The following is a 6340-nucleotide window of genomic DNA, read 5'->3' on the forward strand; positions in this document are numbered from 1 at the left end:
GGTATCTTTTGTAGTATAAAAGTGAACATTGGAGAGATGATTTTACATATTTTTACTCAGAGGAATTCAACTTGTTTTTCCTCTGTATCAACACTGTCATTTTATATAGCCCAACTTTGATGGCCTGTTGGATGTGAGACTTAGCTTTTCTAGGACAGAATTCCCTAGGATGTTAGGTTTAAGTTATTTTGTTGAATCGTTGAAGCCATTTAGTCAAGCAGTCCACTTGGTTCTCTTCTTACCACCCTCCTACCAAAACAATTTTTGAAGAAGGAGCATGTGTGTGGATGTATGGGTGGACATGGGGCAGGGTGGAGACTTCCTAAAATTAGTCCCTTTGATCCTGTCAGGTAAATTGGATGTATTGGACCATGGCTAACTTTAGTGTTCATTGTTTTTGAGTGGGGAACTAATTGCCTTGTGCATTATATCCATGTAGGATCCAGTAACACTGAAACTGTTGATTTGCTAATTCCAACCTTTCAGAGTCTGTTGGATTGGGAACTGGAGTGGAAATTTTAATTTACTGTATCTTGGCACCATTACTGTAACACCCCCAATTAGCCAAATGCTTTATTCTACAAATGTGCCATTGCAGGGAAACCACCATGTTTAGTATTTGAAAATATTTTCATTTTGTTATAAACTTGAAAGGTTGTGCCCTCAAGAGCATGTATGCAAGTGAAGGTACTTCAAAAGGAAGACAGTAAAACAAACTAGCCTTGCCGACTTCCCTTAAGTTTGCAGTTCTGCCAGTGGGTGAGCCCACTGCAGGTGTTTCCTGTTGATTAGTGAATAGCCTCTACACAACTGCTGTTTAACATTCAGTTATTAATAAAAATGGGTTACTTTTGTAATTGTTGCCTCTTGCTTTTAAGGAAACTGAAGTAGATAGTTGCCCTGCTAGATGGATTGCAAGGAGAAATTCTTAATCTAAGCAATAGCAGCAAGTAGTCAGACAGTGTTCCATTTCCTTAGCAAGCCCCCTCTTCAGTAAGGTGATTTTAAAATCCTAAGGCAGAGGGTGACTTAGGTAATGCAGATTTCCTTTTTACTAGCAGGAACCAAGAAGAGAGAAAGATACTTCAGCTTCAGTTTGCTGGGCCTTGCAGTCTCACATTTATAGGAGGAAAGGATATGGGAGGGAAAGGATTGTCAGCTTAAAATGTGAATGTAGCTTGGTCTATCAAGAGTGCTGGATTGGCATTTTGAGAGTGGGTTCTTTTCTTTGCTGTTAACTCATTGTGGGATGGGTGAGTTGCTGAACCCCCTCTGGCTCTAGCTTTCCCATCTGTAAAATGAAGAGTAGAAGATTTCAAATATAATTTCTCTCACCAACAGGCTATGACTCTAGCAGCCTAGAGGTGAAACAAAAATCAAAGGGAGATGAAAATGCCCACTTGTCCTAGTGAATATGTTAATGTTGCATGTTCCTTCTCCTTGAAGATAATCCCAAATCAGAAATATTTTATCCCTTCAATTGTAACATAATTGGCTGGAGATCATATACATTTTACAGAATGATACAATCATGTTTATTTGAAGGAAATCCTTTAAATACAAGCTTATATTTTGAAAGCCATATAAAAATTTTAAAGTATTTTTCCCAGACTCCAGAAAAATGTATGCTCTGCTATACAGTATGGAAAAATACATACCTTCTACCTGTTTGGGGCACATGATTCAGAGCTTATGTTTAACACTTTATAACTGCTGTGTTGCGGGGTCCTACTATAATTCATCTGGAGCCTGAAGAAACCAGGAGCAATTAAAAAATACTTCCTTTCAAAGTAATGAGGGGGAAACCCAGCAAAACCAATGTGTTCCCTTTTGAACATGGGAAGTAGAACATTAACGGATTGCTAATTACAGTATCTCCTCCATGCAGCTTCTATGTAATCTACAGCTTTGGCCTCTCCTCAGTTTTGTAAAGTCTGTTTCACACAATGTGCTATCTTGTTTCCACATTTTAAGAGAGTCCACATTCTATCTATTGTTACACATATAAGGTAACTCCTTTTACTATTTGTATCATTCTATAAGGAAGGTAATTGCTATTATTGATCATTAGTAGTATTACTACCTAATTTATGAAAGCACTAGCTCTGCCCCTTCAAAGAAGGGTTAAGACTTTATGTAATTCCTGCTTTCTTTGGAAACATTAAGAATGTGAGAGCTGGGGCATGGCACATGGATGATGAATACCAGTTTTTGATGGATAGCTGCTGTATTTGATTTAATGGTTTAGTAGTTAGAAGAGGTGGGAAAGGAAGCTCACCATGTTTTCCCTAAGTTCCTATCATTTTTTGAATAAGTTGATTTTTAGTAGGTGAGTCACATGATTCAAAAATTGAAAATACATAAAAAGACTTGAACGCTTAATCCCACCCATAACTGAGTAACCACCTCTCCACCACCATCCTGGCCTTACCTGTTAACAGGTTCTTACGGATCTTTTCAGTGTTTTCTTTATGCAAAATACAAAAAGCAAATAGAACTATATACCCTCTTTTTTTTTTAAATCCCTTACATAGAAGGTAGCATACTGATTTTCCTTGTGATTTTTCCATGTCAATATGTAGAGTTCCTCATTTTTCGCAGCAGCTTGGTTCCTGTTTCATTGTATATGTGGCTTTCACTGTGTAGGGTTTCCACTTTAACTGGTCCCCTGTTGATAGATATTTAGGTTTATAATCTCTTTCTTTTATAAACAATACTGCAGTGAATCATCATGTAGACATGCAGCCACTCCCAGATGCACATCTGGGTCAAAGGGTAAATGCTTTTGTATTTATACTAGAAATTGCTAAATTGCCCTTCACAGGGATGTGCCAGTCTTTAATTCTACCAGTCTCTGACCCATGTGTCTTGCCAACAGAGTGTGTTGATAAACTTGGATTGCTGCCCATCAGGTGGGTATGGTAATTATATAACTTTTAATTTTAAAACCAAATGTGAAATTTTACTTTTCTTACTGAGCTGAGGAAACTATTAACCTTAGTTCTGGAGTTGGATCTTCACCAAATGAATAATGGGATTATAGGTGACTCCCTCCCCACTACTTTTTTTTTCTTAAATTTTTCCTCCACTTCTTTATAAAGCAAGTATGTATTACTTCAGAAAGAAGCAATGATCAGTTTTTAAAGTCATCATTATACCATTTGATTTTTTTACATTATTGCTTTTGATAATAATTTATAACTTCTTAGAGTAGAAAAATCCCTCTTTTTAATAGACCGTTTTAACTCTGATGTTTAACATAGGAAGCTCTGAGACTACCCTTTGAGGTCATTAAAGGGCCAGAACTTTCTTTTGCTTTTACAGGTTTAGGAACTTAATGCATTGATTCACTCAGACTGACAAGACTGATTCTGAAAACTAGTATGTCCACCTTATTTACCATGGAGGGTATCTTTCAAGGCACAGAAATACATTGGTTGGCCAGGTCACCACCTTCAATTATCAAAGGAAGAGGGAGATTGGATTTGGATCACGTTATGGGATATAACCCCAAATCATAGGGATTTAGGCCCAAGATGTGTAGAAGCTGAACAGGTTGAGTTAAATAGAACTGGAATTAGACTTGAGGAGTTAAAGCTTTTTAAGCAGTTCTTGAACTGTTGAGAGTTTTAGACCTTGTCGTATTTTATACTAGTTTCCTTAGACAAATTTTTCTCCTAAAATAGTGCTTTGAAAATAGGCTTAGTTTAATTTATCCAACGGTTAAATTTATCCAACCAGGTTAAAAAGTACCTGGTTTATATGTACCACGTACTTTTATTAGATGCTGGTCTTTAAAAGTTCACATAGTTGATGAGTAGTAATGATAGGGGTTACTATATGTAGCACTACTGTAGGTATACTGTATACATTAAATTCTTAAAACTGCCATATATAAGTACTGTTCTTATCATCCTCATTGTATAGACAAGAAAGCAGGTCCAGAAAAGTTACATTAACTTCCCAGCGTCACTCGGAGGCTAGAGCTACAACTCGAACAGCTGGCAAATGGACTTGTAAGTCTGGGTTCTTACTGCCATCTCTTTGGCGCCCACCCAGAGTAAGGCCATTTTTACCATAGTGCATTTCAGTGTCCTTTTTTTATCAGTCTCTAATGCTCCTGTGAGGTCAGGTACAGAAATACCTGTCACAAAATAAAGTTTCTTGAAGAGTTTTAAGGCTGGGATTTTCTGATTAGATATGGTGGTTGTCTCATTCTTACCATCCACATTTACCTTGAGAGTAGTCCTAATTTAATCTACAGGGCTAGCACAAGATACTCCATTTTCTTTTGGTTCAATTTAATTTGAGAAAAACACTTTCTGAACCTGGCCATTAAATGTTAGACTGTGGCTTGCAGGGTCTAATGTTAACATTGTTGCCTGAGGTCTGGCTTGGGAAGAGTAGAAGAACCCTTCTTTAAAGAACCCTTTGAGGGCCAGCTAGTTTAGTATATTTCCCAGAACTAAAGTGTGGAAGACCTAGGCAATAGCTTTTTCTTTCTAGAGCCAACTAGCTCAGAGAAGCTGAGCCCCTAACTGGTTTCTCCCTTATGTCTTGTGGAATAGACCTTAAACCTTAAAAAAAAGGTTTTCTGTGAAGCTTAAAAGGAACACATGAAAAGTTTTGAAAACCAGAAGACATATATGACTGACAGCTGTTGTCAGTTTTACCATGAAAAACATCTTTCAGAAATGGGATGGTTTTCTCTACTTATGAAAAAAGATTTGTTTTTATTAGAGCTTGTTTCTACTGTGAGGATAGGAGCTCTCATCAATGGCGTGAGATGAGATTTAAAAACTTTTAAGTTAAAATTTTGTAATAAAATAGCTTAGGAAGAAGGAAACATACAGCACAAACCTTAATATTCACATTCAGGTTGCATATTCTGGGAAGACAAAGATGCATGTTCAGGACCAAGTACTGAGGTTGAACTTGCTGCAGGGTCCCCAGGTGCCTTTCACAGAGGAGAGAAAAATCGGTGTAGGCAAAAGATGCCTAGCTCAAATTCTCTTTATACTCGTAATGCGTGGGTAGGCCTCTCTCAGGATTTGGTGGAGGAATAAGGCTCAGCTAACAAAAAGGGCCTTATTATGGGCCAGCCACCGTGTGCCATAATCCAGTGTTTCTTTGGGTTCCTTCTCAGGGTCCCTTACACGGCTTTTGTAAAAAGTCTCCTGATCCTGAAATGTGATGAAAGTGCTGCATGACAACTTCATCATCCTCTTAATCACTCCAGTGGTCATTCTCTGATCCTATCTCTGATTCAGGCCATCCAGCAAGTCTTGCTTTCCAAGTTTTTCAGGTACCTCAGTGTAATAGGCACATGGTCTAAGTTTACGGAGGGCAAGCCTTAGTAGGCATTTCCAAATTCAGCAAAAAGAAAAGCTCTAAACTGTTGAATCACTACATAAACCCATCCTTTCAGAGCTGCTGTTTGCAAACTTCTTAATTATAGGAAGTAGATACGGAGGGCTAGTGATGTGACCAGGAATCCATCCCATACTTAAAGACCAAGTCGCTCCTGCGGTGCCCAGGAGAGATGCTAAGAGACGGGCAGGAGAGAATATGGTTAAACAAGTAAAAATAAGCCCCCTTTTTAGTGTCAGCCTTGACAGCTCCATTCTCCACCCCCACTTTTTAAAGATCCTATTTCCGAGACAAAGTCACTATAACCTTATCATTATTTCCCTTGACAGATGCTAAATCTCCAGAGAGCACCGCTGTACCCAGATTCTCAGGATCACCCACTGAGTTCTCTAGACCTAGTACAGGATCTGGAATGTGTATCACAATCACCGTACGCATTTTACAGATTAGGGTGTCACACTAAAAAGAGCAGAATTCAGGATACCGTTTTGTGAGGCCTCGAGCTAAAGGTAGTATCTCATCCCCACCATAACTTATAAAACCCTGCCCGTGCTGTGCAAAAGTAGCTCCTTTCACACAGAAACATCCCGTTCCCTTCTCTTGCGTCCTTTAACGGTCACCACCTCTCACCTAGAGCTGGAGTGACTTTCTCAGGTCCCATCCTGCCGGAGACACGCTCTACCTACCCAAAGCCCCGCGGGCGGGAGGCCACTTTTGTCCGGCGTCCGGCAGGCGCTCCCGTGCCGCGCTCCCATTGGCTGGAAGTTCCCTCGCCCGGAGACGAGCGGCCCTCGCTCGCCACGCCAGCCCTCTCGGACTCCGACAGCCCGGGGGGCGGGGCTGGACGCAGGGGCGGGGCCTCGTGGATCTGCGGAAGTCCGGGCCGCCTAAGGCGCGGGGGAGAGTTCCCGGCCGCGTCTCTTGAGGCTGGGCCGGGGCTGTACCTATCCCGGGTGACTGGGCGGGCGAA

This window comes from Manis javanica, chromosome 3 (genome assembly GCF_040802235.1).
Source record: "Manis javanica isolate MJ-LG chromosome 3, MJ_LKY, whole genome shotgun sequence".
NCBI lineage: Eukaryota > Metazoa > Chordata > Mammalia > Pholidota > Manidae > Manis > Manis javanica.